The 25,127-nt window shown below is 47.4% G+C and overlaps 1 protein-coding gene across 8 annotated transcripts in view; it reads left to right on the top strand.

Annotated features, from left to right (window-relative positions):
- Positions 1–25,127, top strand: part of ATP2B4 (ATPase plasma membrane Ca2+ transporting 4) — a 116,594-nt gene that overhangs the window by 28,869 nt on the left and 62,598 nt on the right. Inside the window, exon 1 of one of the 8 annotated variants that reach the window (XM_017525364.2) lies at positions 10,920–10,931. The exons of the other annotated variants lie outside the window; for them this stretch is intronic. The gene's annotated coding sequence lies outside the window, so the exon portion shown is untranslated. Of the gene's footprint in view, positions 1–10,919; positions 10,932–25,127 lie in introns of those variants that run through there. 8 annotated transcript variants of the gene reach the window in all.

A 25,127-nucleotide genomic window follows, 5' to 3' on the forward strand; every position in this document is an offset into this window, starting at 1 on the left:
TACAGAGGCTTTAAAATATTAAAAAAAAAATTTTTTGACACAGGGTCTCACTCCGTCCCCCAAACTGGAGTGCAGTGGCACTCAGCTCACTGCAACCTCCATCTCCTGGGTTCAAGCGTTTCTCCTGCCTCAGCCTCCCAAGTAGTTGAGATGACACACCTGGCTAATTTTTGTATTTTTAATAGAAATGGGGTTTCACCATGTTGACCAGGCTAGTCTTGAACTCCTGACCTCAAGCGATCCTGACTACAGGTGGGAGCCACTGTGCCAGGCCTACTAAAGCAACTTCTAAAGGAAATAATTCAATAAGAAGAAAAATTGGCCAGATGCGGCAGGCGTGGTGGCTCATTCCTGTAATCCCAGCACTTTGGGAGGCCAAGGTGGGTGGATCACGAGGTCAGAAGTTAGAGACCAGCCTGGCCAAGATGGTGAAACCCCATCTCTACTAAAAATACAAAAATTAGCTGGGTATCGTGGCATGCACCAGTAATCCCAGCTACTTAGGAGGCTGAGGCAGGACAATTGCTTGAACCTGGGAGGCGGAGGTTGCAGTGAGCCTAGATCAGGCCACTGCACTCCAGCCTGACTGACAGAGTGAGACTCCATCTCAAAAAAAAAAGAAGAAGAAGAAAAATTATAGACATACATCAGACACCACCTTTTTTTTTTTTTTTTTTTAACAAATTGAAGGTTTGCGGCAACCCCGTGTTGAGCAAGTCTATTGATGTCATTTTTTCTTTTTTTTTTTTGAGATGGAGTCTTGCTCTGTCACAAGGCTGGAGTGCAGTGGCGCAATCTCGGCTCACTGCAACCTCTGTCTCCTGGGTTCAAGTGATTCTTCCGCCTCAGCCTCCTGAGTAGCTGGGACCACAGGTGTGTGCCACCATGCCGGGCTAATTTTTGTATTTTTAGTAGAGACGGGGTTTCACCATGTTGGCCAGGATGATCTCGATCTCTTGACCTCGTGATCTGCCCACCTCCGCCTCCCAAAGTGCTGGGATTACAGGCATGAGCCACCGCGCCCTGCCCGATGTCATTTTTTCAACAGTGTGTGCTCATTTCATGTCCCTGTGTCAAATATTGGTAGTTCTCATGATGTTTCAAAGTTGTTCATTATTATTCTATGTGTTATGATGATTTATGATCAGTGATTTTTTTTTGGTGTTACTAATATAATTGTTTTGGGGTGCTACAAATGGTGCCCATATAAGACACCAAACTTAATTGACAAATGTGTGTGTTCTGACTGCCCCACTGACCAGCCGTTCTTCATCTCTCTCTTTCTCCTGGGGACTCCCTATTCCCTAAGACAAAACAATATTGAAAGTAGGCCAGTGAATAACCCTGCCATGGCCTCTGAGTCTTCATGTGAAAGAAAGAGTCACAGGTCTCTCACTGTAAATCAAAAGCTAGAAATGATTAGGCTTACTGAGGAAGTCATGTTGAAAGCCGAGACAGGCCCAAAGCTAGTTCTCTTGGCCAAGCTGTGAATAAAGGAAAATGTTCTTGAAGGAAATTAAATGCACTACTCCAGTTAATATACAAATGATAAGAAAGCAGAACAGCTTTATTTGCTGACAGGAAGTAAGTTCAAGTGGTCTGATTAGAAGATCAGAGCAGCCACAACATTCCCGTAAGCTGAAGCCTAAACCAAGGCAAGATCCTAAATCTCTTCAGTGCCGTGAAAGTTGACAGAGGGGAGGAAGCTGCAGAAGAAAAGGTGGAAGCTGGCAGAGCTTGGTTCTTGAGGTTTAACGAGAGACGCTGTCTCCATGACATAAAAGTGCAGGTGAAGCAGCAAATGCTGACATAGAAACCACAGCAAGTTAGCCAGAAGATCTAGCTAAGATAATTGGTGACAGTGGCTTTGCTAAACAACAGATTTTAGTGTAGATAAAACAGCCTTCTCTTGGAAAAATATACCATCTAGGACTTTCATAGCTTGAGAGGAGAAGTCAATGCCCGACTTCAAAGTTTCAAAGAGCAGGCTGACTCTCTTGTTAAGGGCCAGTGCAGCTGGTGACTTTAAGTTAAAGTCAATGTTTACCATTCTGAGAATCCTAGGGTCTTTATTTATTATTTATTTATTTTATTTATTTTGAGATGTAGTCTCACTCTGTCACCCAGACTGGAGTGCGGTGGCATGATCTCGGCTCACTGCAACCTCTGCACCCCCAGGTTCAAGTGATTCTCTGCCTCAGCCTCCTGAGTAGTTGGGAATACAGGCACCAGCCACCACGCCCAGGTAATTTTTGTATTTTTAGTAGAGACAGAGTTTCACCACATTGGCCAGGCTGGTCTCAAACTCCTGACCTCAAGTGATCTGCCCTCCTTGGCCTCCCAAAATGTTGGGATTACGGGCGTGAGCCACCGTACCGGGCCTCCAAGGAGGCCATTAATAATGATGCTAAGTGTTCTGCCTGTGGTCTGTCAAAGAAACAACAAAGCTTGGATGACAGCTCATCTATTTACAGCACGGTTTACCAAATATTTTAAGCCCACTGTTGAAACCTACTCCTTTCCAAATACTACTGCTCATTGACAATGCACCTGGTCGCCCAAGAGCTCTGATGGAGACATACAGGGAGATGAATGTTGTTTTCATGCTGCTAACACAGTATCTATTCTGCAGCTCATGGAACAAGGAGCAAATTTGACTTTCAAGTCTTATCATTTAAGAAATGTATTTTGTAAAGCTGTAGCTGCCATAGACAGTGATTCCACTGATGGATCTGGGCGAAGTGAATTGAAAACCTCTGGAAACAATCCACCGTTCTAGATGCCATTAAGAACATTCAAGGCCTGGGGATGGTGGCTCATGCCTGTAATCACAGCATTTGGGGAGGCTGAGGCAAGAGGATCGCTTGAGCCTAGGAGTTTGAGACCAGCCTGGCAATACACGAGACCCTATCTCTGCAAAAGATGAGAAAAACATTAGTCAGGCCTGGTGGTGTGCTATTGTGCTTCAGCTACCAAGGAGGTTGAAGTGAGAGGATGGTTTGGATCTGAGAGGTGTTGGCTGCAGTGAGCCGTGATTGTGCCACTGCACTCCAGCCTGAGTGACAGAATGAGACCCTGTCTGGAAAAAACATAATAAAATAAATAAAAGGAAAGAAAAAGAATATTCATGATTCAGGGAGGAAGACAGGAGTTTGGAACAAGCTGATTCCAACCCTCACGGCTGATTTTGAGGGGCTCAGGGTTTCAGTGGAGGCAGTAACTGCAGATATGGTAGAAATAGCAAGGGAATTAGAAGTAGCGCTTGAGGATACGACTGAATTGCTGACATCTGTGATAACACTCGAACAGATGAAGAGTTGGGTTTTGATGAATGAGCAAAGAAAGTGGTTTCTTGAGATGAAATCTACTTCTGGTGAAGATGCTGTAAATATTGTTGAAGTGATAACAAAGGATTTTGAATATTACACAAACATAGTTGATAAAGCAGCTGCAGGGTTTGAGCAGATTGACTCCAATTTTGAAAGAAGTTCTACTGTGGGTAAAATGCTATCAACTATCAGTCCTTCATGGGGATGTAAAGAAAGAAAGAGGCTGGGCACAGTGGCTCACACCTGTAATCCCAGCACTTTGGGAGGCTGAGGCAGGTGGATCACCTGAAGTCAAGAGTTTGAGATCAGCCTGGTGAACATAGAGAAACCCTGTCTCTACAAAAAATACAAAAATCAATCAGATGTGGTGGCGCACACCTGTATTCCTAGCTACTTGGAAGGCTGAGGTAGGAGAATTGCTTGAACCTGGGTGGTAGAGGTGGCAGTGAGCTAAAATTTCATCACTGCACTCCAGCCTGGGCAACATAGCAAGACTCAGTCTCAAAAATAAATAAATAAATAAAATAAGAAAAGAAAGAAAGGAAAGTAAAAAATACTGTTGAATAGCATCATATGCTGTAGAGAAGTCTCTCACTAACAAAAGAGTCGCCAGGGCGAGGTGGCTCACATCTGTAATCCCAGCACTTTGGGAGGCAGAGGTGGGCGGATCATGAGTTCAGGAGGTAGAGACTCCACTGGGCAGCATGGTGAAACCCTGTCTCTACTAAAAATACAAAACTTAGCTGGGCATGGTGGTACACGCCTGTAATCCTAGCTACTTAGGGGGCTAAAGCAGGAGAATCGCTTGAAGGTAGAGGTTGCAGTAAGCTAAGATTGCACCACTGCACTCCAGCCTGGTGACTGAAAGAGACTCCATCTGAAAAAAAAAAAAAAAAAAAGAGAAGGTGAGTATAGTAATTTGAGTTTAAGTGTTCTAAGGTCCTTATATTGTCTAGGGAAAAAAATTAAAGATATTGATTATTAGAAGTCCTTATCTTAAAATTTCTAGTTAATACTAAAAAACTTGGTATAACGTAAATTCTAAAGTAGTAGAGGGGAAGAAAAATGAAAAGAAAACACAAATGAAAATGATAGGAAATGTGTTAGCTAAAAAGCTTTTTTATGGCTGTGATATAGAAGAAAATAATAAATATTACCATTTCTTGAGTAGGTCTTGTATTAATTACTTTGAATCATTAATCTTTATAATTTCATTAATATGTCAGAATGCCAAGCCCAAAGCAGGCATTTAAAATTATAGTTTCCAACCAGGTGCAGTAGCTCACACCTGTAATCCCAGCACTTTGGGAGGCTGAGGTGGGAGGATCACTTGAGCCCCGGAGTTTGAGATCAGCCTAGACAACATAGCACAACCTTGACTCCACAAAAAATTTTTAAAAATTAGCCAGGCGTGGTGGCACACCCAATGTGGGCCAGAGGTTGAACCCAGAGGTTGAGGCTTCAGACTTCAGTGAGCTGTGATCATGCCACTGCATTCCAGCCCAAATGACAGAGCAAGACCCTGTCTCAAAAAATAAAAATAAAAATTAGCTGGGTGTGGTGGTACATGCCTATAATTCTAGCTACTCGGGAGGCTGAAGCAGGAGGAAGATTGCTCCATCCAGCCTGGGTGACAGGGTGAGACCCTGTCGCTGAAGAAATAAATAGATAGATAGGTAAATAATGCTTTCTATTATCATTGTTTCTCTATACCTAAAACAAAGTCTGATTCTGGAACTTAGTAGGCACACTTATTTTTTTTTTTAGACAGAATCTTCTGGAACTTAGTAGGCACACTTATTTTTTTTTTTTTTAGACAGGATCTTGCAATCCTCCCACCTGATCCTCCCAAAGGGTGGGGATTACAGGCATGAGCCACTGCACCTGGCCAGCACACATATTTTTGAAGAATGAATTCAATGGATGTAAGTGTTGATTCCAATCTAAAAACGAACAAACTGAGGCTCTAAGAAACAGCATGGTAAAAAGAAAAGAGTCGGGCAGTATGAATGTGAAACTCACCTCTTTTACTTAGGAAGTTTGTGGTTGTGAACATAATATAATACACCCTTCACTTATCTGTACAAATAAACTAAACAACAGTGCTTGACACGTAATAATGCTCCTTAAATGCCAGATGATCACTAAGTGCTAGATGATATTGGTAAGAAACTTGTCCAAGCCAGGCTCAGTGGCTCATGCCTGTAATCCCAGCACTTTGGGAGGCCGAGGTGGGCGGATCACCTGAGGTTGGGAGTTCGAGACCAGCCTGATCAACATGGTGAAACCCTGTCTCTACTAAAAATACAAAAATTAGCTGGGCATAGTGGCACATGCCTGTAATCCCTGCTACTCAGGAGACCGAGGCAGGAGAATCACTTGAACCTGGGAGGCGGGGGTTGCAGTGAGCCGAGATCACACCAGCCTGGGCGACCAAGCACAACTTCATCCCCCTACCCCACAAAAAAACAAAGAAAAAAGAAACTTGTCCAAGGTCGCAGAGCTTGGATTCCAATCCAGGTATTTGAATTCAATCCAAGCTACTTTCCCGTTTACCATGTGGTGGATTTTTTCTCTCTAATGCCAAAATATCATGTAACAGCCAAGAACATGAGTTTTTGGATCTGGGTTTATGGCCCAGTTTCACCACAAGTTAACTGTAGGGCTTTGGGCCTCAGTTTCTTCAGTTGTTGAACGGGGATAAAAAGAGCTATCACAAAGGTAGTAGTTTGGAAGATTGTGAATATACATGCCATTGGGGTGAGAATGCATCACTTGGGGTGGTAGAGATAAAAAATGATGTCTCAGTTCAATGTAAGAGCAGATGAATAGGCTCCTGGGGAGCAATAAGAAGAGAACAGGGTTGGGGGTGGGAGCAGCATGGTGGCTCACACCTGTAATCCCAGCACTTTGGGAGGCCGAGGTGGGTGGATCACAACGTCAGTAGTTCGAGACCAGCCTGGTCAACATGGTGAAACCCCATCTCTACTAAAAATACAAAAATTGGCTGGGTGTGGTGGCACGCGCCTGTAATTGCAGCTACTCAGGAGGCTGAGGCAGGAGAATTGCTTGAACCCGGGACATAGAGGTTGCAGTGAGCTGAGATTGTGCCATTGCAATCCAGCCTGGCGACGGAGCGGGACTCCATCTCCAAAAAAAAAGAAGAAGAAGAAGAAGAGAAAGGAGACTGGGTGCAGTGGCTTGTGCCTGTAATCCTAGCACTTTGGGAGGCTGAGGCAGGTGGATCACTTGAGGTCAGGAGTTCAAGATCAACCTGGCCAACATGGTGAAACCCTGTCTCTACTAAAAATACAAAAATTAGCTGGGTGTAGTGACGTGGTCTTGTAATCCCAGCTACTTGGAAGTCTGAGGGAGAAGAATCACTGGAACCTGGGAGGCGTAGGTTGCAGTGATCCGAGATTGCGCCACTGTACTCCAGCCTGGGCAACAAGAGAGAAACTTTGTCTAAAAAGCGCACACACACACACACACACACACACACACACACACTTTCCCAAGGTCAAACGTGTAGTGATGGCGGTGGATCTGGGATTTGGGCTGTCTGTCCACAGAGCTTGTGCTCTTGATCACTGTACCATACTTTGAGAGGTGAGTGGTCACTGAGGAAGAGAGCTCTCATGTCTGGAAACCACCTCAAAGCATTATGACAAAAAAAGTGTGGCTTCTGCCAAACTCGGGTTTGGATTCTGGCTTGGCTTCTTACTATGCGATCCCAGACAAAGTATTTAGCCAGTTTTCTCCTCTGTAAAATAGGAGTGATCCGACCCACTTCCCAAGGTTGTTGGGAGGATCAAATGAGATAGTAACATGGAGTGATCAAAAAGCCTGAAGACTTAGTTCCCCATCTTGGGTCAGGAAGGCCTTAGCTGTACCTGCTCTACCCAGGTGCCTGTGTTCTCTGGGCTGATGAGGGGGTGACTTTGGGAGAGGAGAGGATGAACACAGATGCCTGTCTCCTGCTCTTTGAAAAGGTGAATTGTCTACCCTATCCGCAACACCTTCAAAGCACCTCCACCGTTGTCCCCCACCACACACAAACACACTGCATGGCATTCAGAAAGCCCAGTCTTTCTCTACCTTTGCCTTGTCACTCCACTTCGCCAGGTCCCCTTGAGTTCTTTGACATTGTGCCAGGTTCTCTGTGGGCTCCCAGCCCTGGGCATGTCTGTGGTGACTGACCTGTGCCCCACTGGCCTCCACTTCCATTACCACAATGGGCCTGACCTCCTGGTGATAGCAGCCGCTGGTGCCACATCTGGAACTTAGCTCTGCTCTTCCATTCTCCACCTTTCTCACCTGTCTATATCAGCATGACTCTTCCATTTGCTCTTCCTCTTTTACTGTGATAAAATATACAGAACATAAAATTTGCCATCTTAACCATTTTTAATTAGACTGCTCAGTGGTACTAACTGCATTCCTAATAATTCAGGGTTCCCACCACCATCATCCATGACCAGAACGTCTCCTTCCTCCCAGACTGAAACTCTGCACCCATTAAACAGTAATGCCCATTCTTCACTCCGTCGAGCCCCTGGTAACCTCCACTCTACTTCCTGTCTCTATGAATTTGCCTATGCTACATACTTCATCTAAATAGAATTATACCGTATTTATTTGTGTGTGTGTGTCTGGTCTATTTCACTTAGCATAATGTTTTTAAGGTTCATCCGTGTGGCAGCATGTGTCAGAACTTCCTTCCTCAAATAATAACTCCATTGTATGGATGTGCCACACCTTGTCTATTCGTCTTCCCACAAAGGTCATCCTTTTTATAATCACATTTTTTAGATATATCATAATTTGCAGTAATATGGAAAGAATAGCCAACTCTTTCCTTGTAGCAGGAAACTGAGGACGGTCACTCTCCCAGGTGGTGGAAGGAGGGTGGATTTGAATGTGCTGTTTATAAACTCTGTCCTGAGGTTTCACTCTTCCAGAGGTCTCTTTTCTGGACAAATACTTAATGTGCATGATATCATCTGAACCCAGAAGAGCTAGCTGGAGAGAAGTGATTATCTGAGGCCACAATCTTGCCTTTGCTTGCCTTCCTAGGGAAAGACCCTATTGCTAACCCCAAGGATTCCCTGCTTTCAATACTGAAGTCCTTGAAAGGGTCTAAAGGCTCTAGAGCAATATTTTTTTTCCTGTTTATATTTTTGGGTTTGTGTTTGCTTGTTTTTTGCATTTCTTTCCCTTGTCAGCCTTTGTCATTCCTGGTCTCAAGGCACTTCAGTATTTCTGGATGTACTTAACTGTACTATAATCACAGGTCTTCTTAATACGGGTGTGTCCTATTTAGAATCCTGTGGACTGGGAATTCCCTAAGGGAAAGGGCCCTCTTCCTTTCTTTCTCTAATCTTCCTCCACCCTTTTTAGTTCTCCTCCCTTTTGTACCTCCACAACACACCAGGAGGTGTGCCGCCTCCATCTAGACCACAAACTGTACCCTCAAGGGGCCCATGGCCAAGAAGAATGACACACACAGACACTCAGCATGTCTCACTGTTACCTCTGAGAGGAAGCAGAGCCTATATTAATCCTCTGAGCTCATCAGGACAGGAATCCCCAGCTCCAACATCCTGGGTTGGGCCTAGAATTATCCCGCTATTTTATACAGGCTGCTCTCTCTCTCTCTCTCTCCCTCCTCTCTCTTTCTCTCTCTCTCTCTTTCTCTCTTTCTCTTTTTTTTGAGACAGAATCTTGTTCTATTGCCAGGCTGGCATGCGGTGGCAGGATCTGGGCTCACTGTGACCTCCGCCTCCGAGGTTCAAGCTGTCCTCCTGTCTCAGCCTCCCGAGTAGCTGGAATTACAGGCGTGCACCACCACGCCCAGCTAATTTTTGTATTTTCAGTAGAGACGGGGTTTTGCCATGTTGGCCAGGACGATCTCAATCTCTTGACCTCATGATCCACCCATCTCAGCCTCCCAAAGTGCTGGGATTCCAGGCGAGAGCCAACCATGCCCGGTCTTTTTTTTTTTTTTTCAAGCAGCGTCTTGTTCTGTCACCCAGGCTGGAGTGCAGTGGTGTGATCATAGCGTACCAACAGCTTCAAACTGCTGGATTCAAGCAATCCTCCCACCTCAGCCTCCTGAGTAGATGGGACTACAGGCGCATGCTACCATGCCTAGCTGATTTTTTTTAATTTTTTGTAGAGACAATATATCACTGTATTGCCCAGGCTGGTCTCAAACTCCTGTCCTCAAGTGATCCTCCTGCCTTGGCCTCCTGAGTCTCCGGGACTACAGGAATGAGCCGCCATGCCCACCCTCTTCTCTCCACTTTCTTTTAGGACGTTGTGGTATGGAGTATGCCTTAGCTTCTTCTAGGCTCTTCCTGTGGTTGCATGGCCTTAACTGAGTGAGTAACTTCACCTTTAAAACCGTGTGTTATAAAATCTGTAAAAGAATGATATCGTCTGAAACCGAATCTAGTTTCAGAAGAAAAAAAGAATGATACCGTCAGTCCTGTCTATCTCAAAAGATTGTCCCAAAGATCAAATGTCAGAGTGCTTTGAAAACTGAAGCAGCAGACAGCTCCTTCTCTGCTGTGCTGCCAGTTGCAAACTTGCAATGTATTTTCCTACTTTCTCTAATAAATCTGCCTTTCTTTACCTAACAAAAAAAAAAGAAAACTCTGAAGCATTACCCATATGTGAGTTCTTAACACAGAGTTCTTTCACTCTTGTGAACTTTTTCTGTCTTTTTACTCAGTCTTGCTGATATCACTTAAAAAGAAACCTCAGACAGATAGATTCCCTAGATACAGCTGAAAAAATTGGAGATTCTGGAGAAGTCTGTGAATGGGGAGTACTAACGTCCTCCTAGTCCACAGAGCCAAGGGTCCAGACCCAAGACTGGGAAGTATAGGAACGTGGTGGCCAGAGGCACAGGGAGGCTCTGACGGAGGGGCAAAGGCAGTTTGCCTCCACGGTTCAATGGCTTCCTTCCTTTTTTTTTTTTTTTTTTTCTGTTTTGTCTTGAGACAGACCTGCTCTGTCCCCCAGGCTGGAGTGCAATGGCGTGATCCCAGCTTACTGCAACCTCCGCCTCCTGGGTTCAAGCAATTCTCCTGCCTCAGCCTCCTGAGTAGCTGGGACTTCAGACATGTACCACCATGCCCGGCTAATTTTGTATTTTTAGTAGAGACAGAGTTTCTTCATGTTGGTCAGGCTGGTCACGAACTCCCATCCTCAGATGATCTGCCCACCTCAGCCTCCCAAAGTGTTGGGATTACAGGCATGAGCCACCACGCCCAGCCATACTTGCTCTTCAGGCCGGGTGCGGTGGTTCACACCTGTAATTCCAGCACTTTGGGAGGCTGAGGAGGGTGGATGACCTGAGGTCGAGTTTAAGACCAGCCTGGCCACCATGACGAAACCCCGTCTTTACTAAAAGCACAAAAATTAGCCGGGCATGGTGGCAGCCGCCTGTAATCTCAGCTACTGGGGAGGCTGAGGCAGGAGAATTGCTGGAACCCAGGAGGCGGAGGTTGCAGTGAGACAAGATCACGCCACTGCACTCCAGCCTGGATGACAACAGCAAGGCTCGGTCTTGGAAAAAAAAAAAGAAAGAGAGAGGTACTTGATCTTCATCCAAGGGCACGGGGCCATTGCACGTGAAAAAAGTAATAACCCTTTCAGCTTTGATATGGGGTAGATGACTCTTTAATCCCCATTTTTTTTTTTTTTTTTTTTGAGACGGTGCCTCGCTCTGTCAACCCAGGATGGAGTGCAATGGCATGATCTTGACTCACTGCAGACTCCACCTCCTGGGTTCAAGCAATTCTCCTGCCTCAACCTCCTGAGTAGCTAGGACTACCAGCACCCACCGCCACGCCTGGCTAACTTTTGTATTTTTAGTAGAGACGCAGTTTCACCATATTGGCCAGACTGGTCTGGAACTCCTGACCTTGTGATCCACCCGCCTCAGCATCCTGAAGTACTGGGATTACAGGTATGAGCCACTGCGCCTGGCTCCTCAAGGTACTTTTAAAGATTTTAGAAAAGCGAACATAGTCCACAGGTGCAAGGCCCATCCGGCAAAACTTAGGGTGGATTTCATCTCCCAGACCACCTCCTTTTCTGGTGCCCATGTTCAGGACACATGCTACCTGACTGTATGTAGCAGCTCTGGAAAGAGAAGACTCCCCTCTGCTCAGGCTGAGCATTAGTGGGAGGCCCATGCTGTGATGAGCTCTCTCCTGCAGCAGCTTGATGGCCGCAAGCCAGCAGCAGCAGAGAACCTAGAAGTTTTGGGTAGGCACAGGCGAGCAGACGTGGGAGATGATTCTGCCCTTCATTGACTCCCAGTACAGACTTCTTTGCTTCAGGTGTCTCTGCCTCTGTCCTGCTTTCCCATTAAGATTCTGTAGCCTTTTTGTCCAGCACTCAGCACAATATGTGGCTCATACGTGCTTAAATGTAAAATGAGGGGGCTTAGACTTTTCCATCTACGTGGCTCTGATGATGGGATTCTTGTTTGATGTAGTTGGTGGGAAAAGCAGGGGATCTGCTTCCTGAAAAGGCCAGGAGCTTACTGGCTAGAATTATTACTGGTGATAAAATTGTGATAGGTCTGACCTGCCTCCTAGCTTGTGGTCAGCACCCCGGCCCCGCCGGCCCCTTTCTGCTTTGAGAAGGTGGTGGCGCATACGTGGTAACCTACAATGGTGCCGCGCTTGCTGCTTCTGGATATAGCAGAGCCGTGAGCAACTCTGTCTCCTTTCCAAGCTGGCACCAGCTCAGAAGGAAGCATCCAAGGGGATTCTCATAAGCTGCAGAGAGCTGCCCATGAGTCTGAAAGGGAATTCCTGGGACAGGTGGCCACACACAGCTGACAGCTCCTGCTGGGAGGAATGATAGCATTTTGGTGTCTTACAATGTTTTCCATCTGGCTCCTTTGAAATGAGAGTTGAAAGCGTCCTGACCGGGGGCCTTTAAGGGGTGGACAGCAAGGCAGACCTTAGTTCTGGAAACAGCACCTCCACACAGTTCTGGGGATAATTATGTCATCTGCCCTCTTGCAGGCAAAACTCAGAGTCTTTGGAGGGCCTTGGCTTTCCCAAAGCAGCTAAATTTTGGCCTCCATTCTTTCTGCCTCCTAGGTTTGGTTGGATGCACAGTTAACATAGCGGAAAGGTGGCTTCTCTTCCTATTAACCTCCTAGGTTCATCTCACCCTCTGAATAGGGCCTTATAATCCTACAAATGAGGCCTCTCTCCCTATGCTCACCAGGAAGAAACCAACTGTCAAGACTGCCCACTTTCTTTGCCCTGTTATGGAACCTTCTCTTCCTTTTGCCATATACCCCCTCTTATCTTGGCTCTTGAAACTATTCCCGTAGGAAGAATAAGGCAGTTCCCTTCCTACTGTTCTTTAGAACCAAACTTTTCTTTGTGGTCTTGGAAGTCACGACAGCCTGGCTAAGAGGCCACTTCTACCATGTGGGCAGTTAGTGTTTCAGTGCTGTGTCCTCACAACTGTGAGCTCTCTAGCACCTTTTGTTTTTGTGAGTGTTGCTATGTGACAGGGTTTGTCATCCAGGCTGGAGTGCAACGGTTCCATCTCCACTCACCGCAGCCTCAGCCTCTAGAGTGGCTGGGACTATCCGTGTGCACCACCACGCCTGGCTAGTTTTTATATATTTTGTTTCATCATGTTGCTCAGGCTGGTCTCGAACTCCTGGATTCAGGCAATCTGCCCACCTCAGCCTCCCACAATGCCGGGATGACAGGTGTGAGTCAAGCACTTTTTTTCCAAAGGGGGACAGAAGCTCGTGATCTGCTGAGAGGAGAAAGTTTCAAACAAAGCAACCCTAAGTAATCCTTCTACAAGTACGTTAGCAAAAGTTCCCTGCAGGTTCCAGAGAATGGATATGAGCAGCATTCGCTGGGAATCTGGAGGAATGTTCTGGAGTGTGGTCTCTACTTATTTTTCCTGTGCTCTTTTCTTCTTTCCCGGTCTCACAATTAGTTCCTCAGTAGACTCATGTTGGGGGTACTTTCCTTTTCGCTTACACCAACATTTTTTTCTTTTCTCCCCAATATGTTTGTCCTTCTTGCTCTAGTGCTACCTTTTAAAGCCCCAAGTTGGGAATCTAGGGAGCTGCGATGATTAACTGCAAGAGCCTCGGGAAAGAATTCCACAGCCTTAGACGGCAAAGTTTCCATAGCCTCACTGCCGCGGGACGTCCCCCCCACGAAGGACAGCTCTCTTTCTTGGGCTGGCCATTGGAGGAGGGAGGGAAGAGAGCAGGCTGGCGTGTCCTCAGCTTCTCTGAGGACTTGGCTGCTTACAGAGAGACGGCCCAGTGGCAGGAACCCTAAAGGGAGGAAAGTGACCCCCTTCCCCCACACTGAAAAAGATGCCCCTCTGGTGATGAAGATCTTGCTAATTTGGAACAGCTGGCCAGGGTGCGTGAGACTGGAGGAACTGGGGGAAAGCTGGCTCTGGCAATCTTCTGCAGAAGCAAATGTTAGGCAGATAGCGTGAGATGCCTGCAAAACCTTCACTCTGCTTGGATAGCATGTTCGTTGCTGCTACTCCTCTGCAAATCCTTGTGTAGTGGTGGGGAAAGAGAAGAAAGCAGCCTGTCACCAGGGGTTGGATTTTAGCATCCATATGTCTACCCCCCACCACATTCTGTAGGCTCAGAGTGGAACGGAGGTGGGACAGTGGAGCCCGCTTGCAGCTTGAGTTGGGTAGGACTAGCTTATTGTGTTCAGTTCTTGAGTCGTCAAATTCCCGGGGAGCCGGGTCAGATTGTAGCCCCAGGTGCCTTTTCTATCTGTCTAGTATCCTGGCCACTCCCCCATTTATGCTAGATTGGGAGCTCAGCTGAGCACACTATGTCCTGATTTTGGTGTTTTGTTTTTGTTTTGTTTTTTCATTTTTTAGAAGACTGCAGTTAGTATAACTGACTTTTGTATTTAATCCATGGGAATATTCGCCTATCTTTCCCCTTCCGCCACCTCGAGTCCTCAGTGTTAGCTGTTTATCTCTACCTCCAGCATAGTTAGATCCTGCATAAACATTTGAAATTAGACAAGCAAGTTCCAGATGGATTGGGGAGAATGCAGATTGGCTCATGGAATCTGGTCCCACGTGCCTTTGGCCCATCATCCATGACCCCAGTGACACAGATGGGCCCTGGGTTGGTTGGTGCTGGCTGTGGCAGCCCCACAAGTGCCTGACTTGCTTCTCAGGACATTCCTGCTCCTTCCACTATGTGAGCCACTGTGGACTAGGACAGGACTGATTGGTTTCGAAAATTACCCAGGCAAGGAGAATTAAATTCCATCTAATTAGCCTGACCCTGGAGATGTGGAAAAAGAGAATGAGAGAGCTTGAGAGATTGAAATAGACAGATAGGTTGGGGAGGAGGAGGAGGTAGGGGAAGGGATACACGTAAGTATGGAATAATAAAGTCAGAAGCGGAATGAGATATACAGAAAAATGGAGAGGTGGAAAGAGTTTGGTGCTAGGTATTTTTCTATGATCTTGGCAGCTCAGAGCTTTAGAAATAAAATAATCCAGAAAATACGTTATTTTGTCAATTCCTGTAGACCTCCCACCACCATCCCATAGTTCTCTCAGGTTTTGCCGTGGGTGTCAAAGTGGTGTTTAAAGTGATAGGTATATATGGAAATTTAGAATCAACTGGGTTGTGTTCACCTTTGCCTCTCCCTAGAGAGTAGATGATTCCTTCATTAGTGGCTCATCCCCCTTCTACCTGCACCAAAACCTCTGTGACTGTGCCCTGGGATCAAGGGAGATGTGCCCTCAACCATTCATTCAGTTCACCAATTTTAAGATGCAAAGAATGTGGGGAGATGGAGCAGGTGCTGAAGGAGCGGTGCCTGGGTCTTACTGATTCTCTCTGGAGACCGGATCCCTTTCCGGGACTTTCATACCCTTCCTTCCCTTGGAAATGGAAGCACACGGGATGGAATAGAGAAGGGTGGCTTATTCATTCATTGCCCAGGTTAGGCCAGGTGCTGGAGCTGAGGCTGGCATAGAGAGGTGATGACACAACCTTTCCGCTCACTTGGAAGAAATACACAATACTCTCCACTTTCTCTCCCCTGAGAGACTTCCATCAACAATGACCCACTGGGGCTGAGTCATCTCTTTGCCTGCCCTTTGTCTCTTTCAACAATGGGCCCTGTGTCCATCACTATGAATGTGAGCTCTTTGGAATAGAGGTTCTTGCTAGTCCTTGAGTTTTGGAAGCTCATTCTACCTTGGGACACTGAAACATGTCTGTATCTCTCTTTGTCTTTTTATATATTCCCAAGAAATGGCCACTCCACTTGAGTTCATACTCTTTTTTTTTTTTTCTTTTTTGAGACAGAGTCTTGCTCTGTTGCCCAGGCTGGAATGCAGTAGCATGATCTCAGCTCACTGCAAACTCTGCCCCCGGCTTCAAGCGATTCTCTGCCTCAGCCTCTTGAGTAGCTGGAATTACAGGCACCTGCCACCATGCCCAGTTAATCTTTTTGTATTTTTAGTAGAGATGGGGTTTCACCACGCTGTCCAGGCTGGTCTCCCTGGTTCAAGTAATTCTTCTGCCTCAGCCTCCTAAGTAGCTGGAATTATAGCTGTATGCCACCACATCCAGCTAATTTTTGTATTTTTAGTAGAGATGGGGTTTTGCCATGTTGGCCAGGCTGGTCTTGAACTCCCGGCCTCAGGCGAGCCACCGTACCTGGCCGTGCTCATACTCTTAAGCTTAGGAAGAGAAGCAGAGCTTACCTGGAACCTTAATTCATGGTGGTGCCTTTCCATCAGCCTGTACCTAACAGTCCAGGGGTATACCCTTTTTATCTCTTAACCCTTTCCTCACCTCTCCCTTCTCCCTTACTACCCTGTAGGAAATAGGATGCTGATGATAGTTGGTTTGACAGGTTTAGAAATGATGCCTGCTCTGCTTTTTGACCTCAAGGTGCTGCCAAGGCTGATTTTTATCCCAAGTTCTGATTTATCCAACAAGAGCTTATGAGCTAACCAGGGCTGTCAGTTGGGACTTTTGACCTCTCCTGGGGTAGCAGAAGGGTGCTTCCGTGATGGGAGCATCAGTCTCTTCCCTGTTCTCCAGCCTTTTCTCCTCCCGTGGAGAGTATTCTTATCTATATCCTTTCTGAGCCATGGTGGCATCTGGGGGACATTCAGTTATCATATGAGATGGGAGGCAATGGAACAGTCCATGTAATTTGCTCTTTTTAACACTGCTCTAACTTTATTTTTATCTGGTTAATATATCTGTCGGCAGTCAGAGATATTTAATAAGTATACACCAATCCAAAAGAAGCTGGAATAAGGTAGGGAAAAGGGGTTGGTAAATTCCTGCAGCATCTTTGTATTCCAATTAGCTGTTTCTGAAAGGTGAATCTTTCTCTTACTTACATGCTGGTTAGTGATTGGTGACCTATAGCGTATTTATTAAAGTCAGTTCACATTTTCAGCTCAGTTACTTGTGTGTGAGTGTGTGCGTGTGTGTGATTAATTACCAAATGGGTTTGTGACTCCCACTCTCTTGCCCCTTATTTTTTTTTCTTTTTTTTAGAGAAAAAAATAGGCCTCACTATGTTGCCAAGGCTGATCTCCAACTCCTGAGTTCAAGCAATCCTCCCTCCTCAGCCTCCCAAAGAGCTGGGATTATAGGCATGTGCCACAATGCCTTCCCCATCTTGAAACACCTATGGTCCTTTTTTCTTTTCTTCTTTGCTATTTTATTTTTGATTGAGGGAGTCAAGGCAGAGGGCCATAGTGCTTCCATCCAATAGCTGGAGACTGACCTCTGATCACTCCCTAACCCCTCGGCCAAAAACCTTTCCCATGTCCCTGGTGCATATGTGTCTAGGGGGGAATCTGCCTCGCTGTTACTCATCAACCATCAGTATCTGAACCTTGCATGCTGACTGTGTGATGCTGACTAGGGGTCCTCACCACCTGGACTAAAAGCCTGGGTCTTGTTGTGCAGAAATGGCCCTTCCCCCGAAAGCTCCCTAAGGAGAAAGGATTGGATGAAAGTTCTCTGTAGAAGTGGAGGAAACACGTGTCTCTTCAGAGACACCTCTAGAAGTTGTTCTCTGCAACCCTCCCGCTGGAGGGAGCTGGCTCCTTGCCCAGGTGGCACTGCTACCCACAGAGGGGATGGGGGCTTTGAAGCTCTCCTCCCACGACCCCTGGTCCTTCCTCCCTTGATACTGGCAGCTGGTGGGGGCTGGGGGATGGGAGGAATGCTGCTGTTAGAACAAGAAGATAAAGGGGCTTTGTCTCTTCTCGGTAAGCAGGGAGGTGAGAGACCCTGGGGTTTGGCATTTCTCCTTGAGGGGCTGAGCCAGAGGCAGGGCTTTGGCTCCTAAGTGATTAGAGGCCTATGGCCAGACGCCGCACAGTCCCTTTAGGAAAGGAGCTCACCCACACTCCCTGCTCCCACCTTCCCCTTCCTGGCGCAAGTCATAGGCTTTATTTTCTGGCTATTCTCTTTTCGTTCCTGAGAAAGTTGCAATGGCTCTTTTTTATTTTCCTTTTTTAAAGCTGATTTAGGGGGTTGGGAAAGGAAAACTTTAAAAGTAAGATAATAAAAAAACAGACTATTCTGCCATTACAGGCACATAAATAGCCTCACCGTCGCTGGGCTGCACACTCGCTTTGCCATAGCAACCTAAAGTGACTGTTTATAACCGCCTGTCAACTGGCTGGAAACCAGCAGCTGCCGCCTGCCTCCCTGGCCTCGGAGCAGCGGGCAGACACCCCCTGAGAGGTGTGGCAGAGGCGGTGGGCCTGGGGCATCTTCTGGAGCCGTGGGGAATGGCAGGGGAAAGGCAGCCTGGGTTCCAGATGTGACCTGGGCACCATGTGAGCAGTGGGAGTCTTTTGTTTTCATTCCTCCTCACCTGCGTATGGGCCCCACCATTGCTCATCTCCTGTGGAGACAGAAGACAGGATTGGGAGGGGGCTTCGCTCCACTGGAACCTGAAAAGGGTCTGGGTGTCCCTCTGAACCTCACAAGCAGTGGCTCATGCTTGTAATCCCAGCATTTTGGGAAGTGGATCACTTGAGGCCAGGAGTTCAAGACTAGCCTGGCCAAGACAATGAAACCCTATCTCTGCTAAAAGTAGAAAAAATAGCTGGGCATGGTGGCACACACCTGCAATCCCAGCTACTCAGGAGGCTGAGGCACGAGAATCACTTGAACATGGGAGGAGGAGGGTGCAGGTCGCTTGTTTTAACTTTCAAATAGACCGTGGCTTCTGGTGTAGCCTGTTGAGCGACATCCTCTCAAGCTGTTTTCTCAAAGACTAAAACAATGTAGGCTTTTTAGGGCGTCTGTCTTGGAAAGGGGGTGCCCGGAGATGAGTGGAAGCAGAGGTCAGCAACCTAGAAGGACTTGCAGAGGGAGAGGAAAGAGTGAAGGAGACACATGACAAGACCTTCCTGTGCCTTCCCATGTCACCCTGGAGCTGAGGAGGTTCATGGAAATGCTTTGAAACCTTGCAGCATTTTCAAAGTGTGGTCCCCAGATCAGAAGCATCAGCTCGCCCTGTTAAGGAACCTGTTAGAAATGCACCTTCCCAAGCCCCATCTCTGTTCTCCTGAACCAGAAACTCAGGAGTTGGCAGGGAGGGAGCCAATAGGTTTACACCAGGGGATCCTCGTGCTCAGTCTGCGTTTGAGAACCACAGCTCTAAAGCATTGCTCAAGTGCAAGGAAGCATCATTAGTCCACTTTCCAAAGCCCTGGGCTGGCTTAATGGATCCTGTCTGTGCAATGTGTGAATGAGGAAGAGTAAGACAGGGGCAGAGGGTGGCAGGCTACTAGGGGTCACTCCTGGCCCTCTGTTTCATAAACACCATCTTTTCAGCATAGAGCCCTCACTCATTTGCCTGTGACTTCCAGGAAATAGCTGGGCTGAGAGAAAGCTGGAATAGGTAAAGTGGGGACAGGAGGTTCTCTGTACTTCGTACAGGTGAGACTGTCAGAGTGGAGGTAAGGAATGGGAGCAGCCAGGCCTAACGACCAGTATAGGACATGTTGACGAGTGTCTAGGCCACATGGGAATCTTGTTTTGCATCCTCTCCTGCTGAGCCCCTGGGGAGACAGCAGCTGCCCCCGGTGCTCCCTTTTGGTGGATGAGATGTGGCCTCCTCAGTCTGCCGCCAGGCAGCCCCTTTCCCCTTGTCCTGAGGTCTCCACCAGAACCTGAGGCCTGGGAACAACCAGGCCCTGACCCGGTAGCCCAGGGAGATGACCCGTCTCCATGAGCATGACATGATTCTGCTGAAATTCGTTTCTAAAAATAACCCAGGATCCAATCCAGCTGCTAAAAAGCCCCTTTGTTCCCTTGGAACCAAAATATGGAAAGCCACAGCAGCCCCAAGAAAGACGGTCTATGCAGTTCAAGACGGTGCATGTACGAAACACTTGAACGCTGCTGCCGGAGGGCTGCGTCCTGTCTGTGGCCTGGAAGCTTCCTTCCGCTGTTGTGAGGAGTGAGAAGCAGTTACCCCTACTAACCCTTATCCTGAGTGAACGGGGTCGGGACAGGCTGCCAGCACCCCTCGTTAAACAACAGACCTTCCAGATGGTGGTGTCACTTCCACCTGAAGTTGGCTGTTGCCCTCCTTAACCAACTGAAGGAAATGGTCAGCGCTGCTGTTTCATCCTCTACATTTTTTTGAGCTCCAGCTTGCTATGAACACCCCCACCTCCACTCCTCACACCCCCTGAGTCACTGGAGGACCCAGAGGTGATCCAGGCCAGTGTGACTCATACAATTTGAAAGAGGGTAGCTTTCCCAAGGCTCTGGGCCTGAGGGACTGCCCTTTCTCATCTTGATCATTTTTGTTTGTTTGTTTGAGATGGAGTCTCACTCTGTTGCCCAGGCTGGAGTGCAGTGGCATGATCTCGGCTCACTGCAACGTCCGCCTCCCAGGTTCAAGCGATTCTCCTGCTTCAGCCTCCCAAGCAGATGTGATCACAGATGGGCATACCACACCCAGCTAAATTTTGTATTTTTAGTAGATATGGGGTTTCATCATGTTGGCCAGGCTGGTCTTGAATTTCTGATCACAGGTGATCCACCCACCTCAGCCTCCCAAAGTGCTGGGATTACAGGCCCGAGCCACCTCGCCCAGCCTCTTCTTGATAATATTGATGCCATTTCAAGGTGGAGCCGGTGGACAGGGGTCAGGGGGTAAGCAGTGCCCTCCCAGGCACATTCCTGCTTCCTCCATACTATTTCCCTGCCTATGCTGTGGAGCTTTCTGTCTTCATCTTGGTGGTTCTTACAGCCTGTGACATGGGCTGGATCTTAGCAGGCCGGGTGATCAGGGTCAGGCTGTCCACCTTGGGTCAATTCTTGGTATCACTGTTTGGAGAAAGCTTGTGCTATCTATGGGTCCTAACCTTCTCCCTGCCCTCTGAAGGCATCTGGCCAGAACTGATAAGTTTTGCCACCACTGTCACTGCAGCCACTCCAAGACTGCGAGGTATTTTATTTCTATTTTTTGGACCTCAGATCACCACAGATAATGCTCCAGTGCGCATTCTTGCACATGTCCTCTCCAGGCCCTGGATGAGGATTTCTTTGGAAGATGTGATCAGGACTACCTGACTGGGTCCACAGCTTGCATAGATGTAATTTGACTAAAAAGGACCAGGTGGTTCTGGGGAGGAGGGATGAATTCTGGATTCTTGAGACCCAGGGGCTAAGAGTGACACTTTTTCTCCAAATAGATGCTTTGACTCTACCACTACATTTTTGCAGTGGAACTGAAGAAGGTGCTGTCAGAGTTGCAGACTTGGAGAGGGGGAAGTAAGTGAGGGAACCCCATGGATACCACCTCCTGACCAGGAAGTGGTGTTCTACATTCAGAAAGAGAGAGCTGAGCCTGTGAGTGACATCCTCTCAAGTCTGTTTTCTCAAAGACTAAAAGGCTATGTGCTTTCCTTGGGTAACTGGGAAAGGGAGCTGCCCGGAGATGACTGGAAGCAGAGATCAGCAGCCTGGAAGGACTAGAGGAGGGAGAAGGAAGAGCGAAGGAGACATGAACCAGAACCCAGAACTTCTGGAAGAGAGTACCCCGCCCCCAGAAGGCTAAGTTCTACGGGCTAGCTGAAAATTATCACCAGGTTCCCAGACCAAGCCACAGTACAGTATCCTGTGGTGAGGCCAGAGCCCTGGCTTGGTGTGCCCGCCTTCACCTGGCTTCCTGGCTTGGGTGTGGCTGTTGGATGATGATGACAAGTGGTGCCACCCACTCCCTGAACTTTAGCCAACACATGCTGCCTCTGACCTTCTTCCCATGACTCCAAAGGGCCTCAGTAGACTGAAGGAAGGCATGTGCTCTGGTCTTCTGCAAACCAGTTGGCATTCGAGGAGCAACTAGAGCAGGGCAGACATGGGGAGGGGAGGAAGAACCCGGGACTGTGATGAGAATGGCCACCAGACCTGAGGGATGGTACGTGGCCAGGGTGAAGTAGAATCTGGGTCTTGGAAATAAGGAGCCTGTGATGAGGAGGTGGGCAGAACAGCCTCTATGTGAAATTCAGACCTCCAGAGAGAAGGGCTAGCCAGGGGTGTTTTAGGCTAGGCAGCCTGCTATGGCCAGGTTCCTGCCAGGTCTTACCATGGTCAGGTCCAGCTTTCTGGGCAGGGTACTGTCCTTTTGGAAGTGTAAGAGTGCCAGAGAGAAGGAGTAGAGCTTAAACCCCCCCAGGTGATAAACAGGAAACAGGCCTGCTGGAAAAAAGAGAGCCAGTGAAGAGCAGGGTCTCCCTCTGTGCTTCTCCCAGATGACCAGGGGGAGCAACGCATGAGATGACCGAGCAGAGGAAACCCTCATCTCCACTGCTGGGCTTTCCAGGCAGACATTGGATATGCTTGGACTATAGCAATCTAGAGCCCAGTGCTTTCTGGCTTGGGATGGGGGCAGGGCGAGGGGAGGGGAGGACAAAAGGGAGGGGAGGATGTGTGCCCCCAGTAAGCTTTGGGTCTATCCCTTTGCCTTCCCAGAAAGTTCACAAGAGGTAGATATTTCCCTGATCTATTTCAGGACCTTTTAGGAATCATGAGCAAGAGACAGATGGGTTTATGTGAGCCTTCTCATGGAGATTTAGGAAGTAAGTTCATAGCTTTGTCTCCAGTTTTTAAATATCATTGTTCTTGTACTTGAGGCAAGGTGGCTTCTTTGGATTCAGATTAAGGCACAGATCTTGGCTCTCTGAATCTATATTTCCCTACTGTAAGATGGAGAGATCCTCCTTATAGAGTTGTTGGTGAGAATTCAGTGAAACAGTATATGTAAGAATGATAATAGCTACACCGTGTGGGTCAACCACTATGCCAGGCACTAGATCATACACAGGGGTACATACGTCATTTCTGATTTTCATATAAAGTACCTAGTATGGCCCCTAGCACATGGTAGGTGATCAACAAATATTTTTTCCATCCCCTCCCACCTCTCTCCACCCCACATCCCTGTTCCTGAGTATAGGGAGAAGCAGAGCCTCACTTGGAAAGAGGGAGACTGACTCTAGGTCAGGAAAAAGACCACGGGTTTTGTGAGGGGCTCCTGAAGCAGGTTTTATATTGCAGTTGGGAGCATTCTAAAGTGGGACCAGGCTGCTTCCCCTCTCAGAGGTCTTCCCTTCCTCACCCCTCAAGTCCTGCCTGGCAGTGATGCTGGCACACCTGCCAGAGTGTCTCCAAGTGCTCCCAGCTTGCTCCTGAGCAGAGGCTCTCAGCCCACTGGGAAGGAGAGAATAGGGCAGGGCAGAGCAGGGCAGAGAAGTGTCTGCTCCACTGAGCAGCCCCCACCTGTAGCTCAGAGGCCAGAGTTGACCAGAGCCTCATTATTCCAGGCAGGTCTGTCTGCAGTGCTGCAGCAGCCTGAAGCCCCAGCCCCGGCCTCTCCTGTTTCCTTTCTCCCATTTTTATTCATCACATCACATTCATTAGGAGGATTTGTAGGGGGGACACTCAGGTGGTGAGCTCCTTTCATATTTTCAAATATCCCCTCTCTATAATCTATACAAGGAGTCTCTCTTTTTCCTCAAAGTTTGGGGATGTATTTCTTCTTTGGCACCCTGGAAAAACTAAGAGTGAAAAATTTCTTGGACAAAATTGGAGGAAAGTGTGTCTGACTAGTGTTTACAGTTTGGTGACTTAGGGCATAAGTTTCTTGTCTCTGGCAGCTCCTCATTTCTAGAACTTTTTTTTTCTTTTAATTTTTGAAGTCAGAGTCGCACTCTGTTGTCCAGACTGAAATGAAGTAGTGTGAATACAGCTCACTGCAGCTTCCACCTCCAGGACTCAAATGATCCTCCCACTTCAGCCTCCCAATTTGCTAAAACCATGGGCGTGCACCACCATGCCCAGCTAATTTTTGCATTTTTTGTAGAGACAGGGTTTCACTGTGTTACCCAGACTGGTCTCGAACTCCTGCCTTCAAGCAATTCTCCTGCCTCAGGTTTCCAAAGTACTGGGATTTTGACACATTGCCTCAGGCCCTTTGTGGACCTTCTTGTTTCCCAGATAAGAAGGGAGTATGAAATTTTCAAACAAACAGAGCCCTGCTTGCTTAACTCTTTGTAAGTCAGAGTAGTGCTAAAAATCACTCACAGGCATGAGCCACTGCATCTAAAAGATGCCTGCCTTTTAAAGGGCCTCTTAGAGGTTTTCCAGAAAATGAAGAGGTTTAGGCTCAAGAGAAGCAGTAAAGTGTAACAAAAAGAGCATCAGGCAGTCAAGACCACCGACTTGCCAAAGACCAAATCACTTTTTTAATCTCCCTGGACCTTTGTATCTTCATCTGTAAGGCGGGGGTCACAGTTGTCCTATCTAGAACTGATAGACCAATGCTTTCACATGTCATCTACAAATTATAGAACAGAAGTTACAGGAGGAAAGAAGTCAAATGTCTTAACGATCATGTAAAGCATTATGGTTTCTTGCCCTAGAAGGAAGAGATGAGAGAGTTCACTCTTCTATCATCTCCTAGGCTTGCAAAATGCTACGAAAGTGGAGTGAGCACATACCTTACCCAGAATGCCTCAGGCCAAATGACAAGAGGTAGTACCTCCCAGGTGTCTGAGCCACGCATCTGACGCTGAGGTGGTGTGAACACTTTTAGATTATTCTTTGGCAGTTGCCTAATCAGATTAGAGGCCAGGCAGGCTCAGCAGCTGCAGAGAGCTCATATTCCAGAGAGCTCCAAACTCAGAAGTGTGGATGTCATGATATGCGTCCTAATTACAGAACTTTTATAGAGATCCTACCTTAAACCTGGGGCCCCAACTCTGCACTGCCCTTTTGCTTTTGTGCCAGCATCTTAGTGCTTGACCTACTGTGTGCTTCTCTAGATCAGCCTGAGACAAACAAACCTTCTCATTCTTTTCCGAATGAGTTCTTCAGCCCCGTGTGTTCCAATCTTATATGATCTTTTCCATTAGTCCTATGGATGTGGAAGAATCTCTCCTCTTTGGTACTCTAAAAAGAGGTTCAAAGTAAGGAAGGAATTCTGCCAGGCACGGTAGCTCACATCTGTAATTCCAGCACTTTGAGAGGCTGAGGTAGGTGGGAAGATCACTTGAGATCAGGAGTTTGAGACCAGCCTGGCCAACATGGTGAATCCCTATCTCTAATAAAAACAGAAAAAATTACCTGGACATGGTGGTCGGTGGCTGTCATCTTAGCTACTCAGGAGGCTGAGGCAGGAGAATTGCTTGAACCTGAGAGGTGGAGTTTGCAGTGAGTCAAGACCA

This window comes from Cebus imitator, unplaced genomic scaffold (assembly GCF_001604975.1).
Source record: "Cebus imitator isolate Cc_AM_T3 unplaced genomic scaffold, Cebus_imitator-1.0 Scaffold38, whole genome shotgun sequence".
NCBI lineage: Eukaryota > Metazoa > Chordata > Mammalia > Primates > Cebidae > Cebus > Cebus imitator.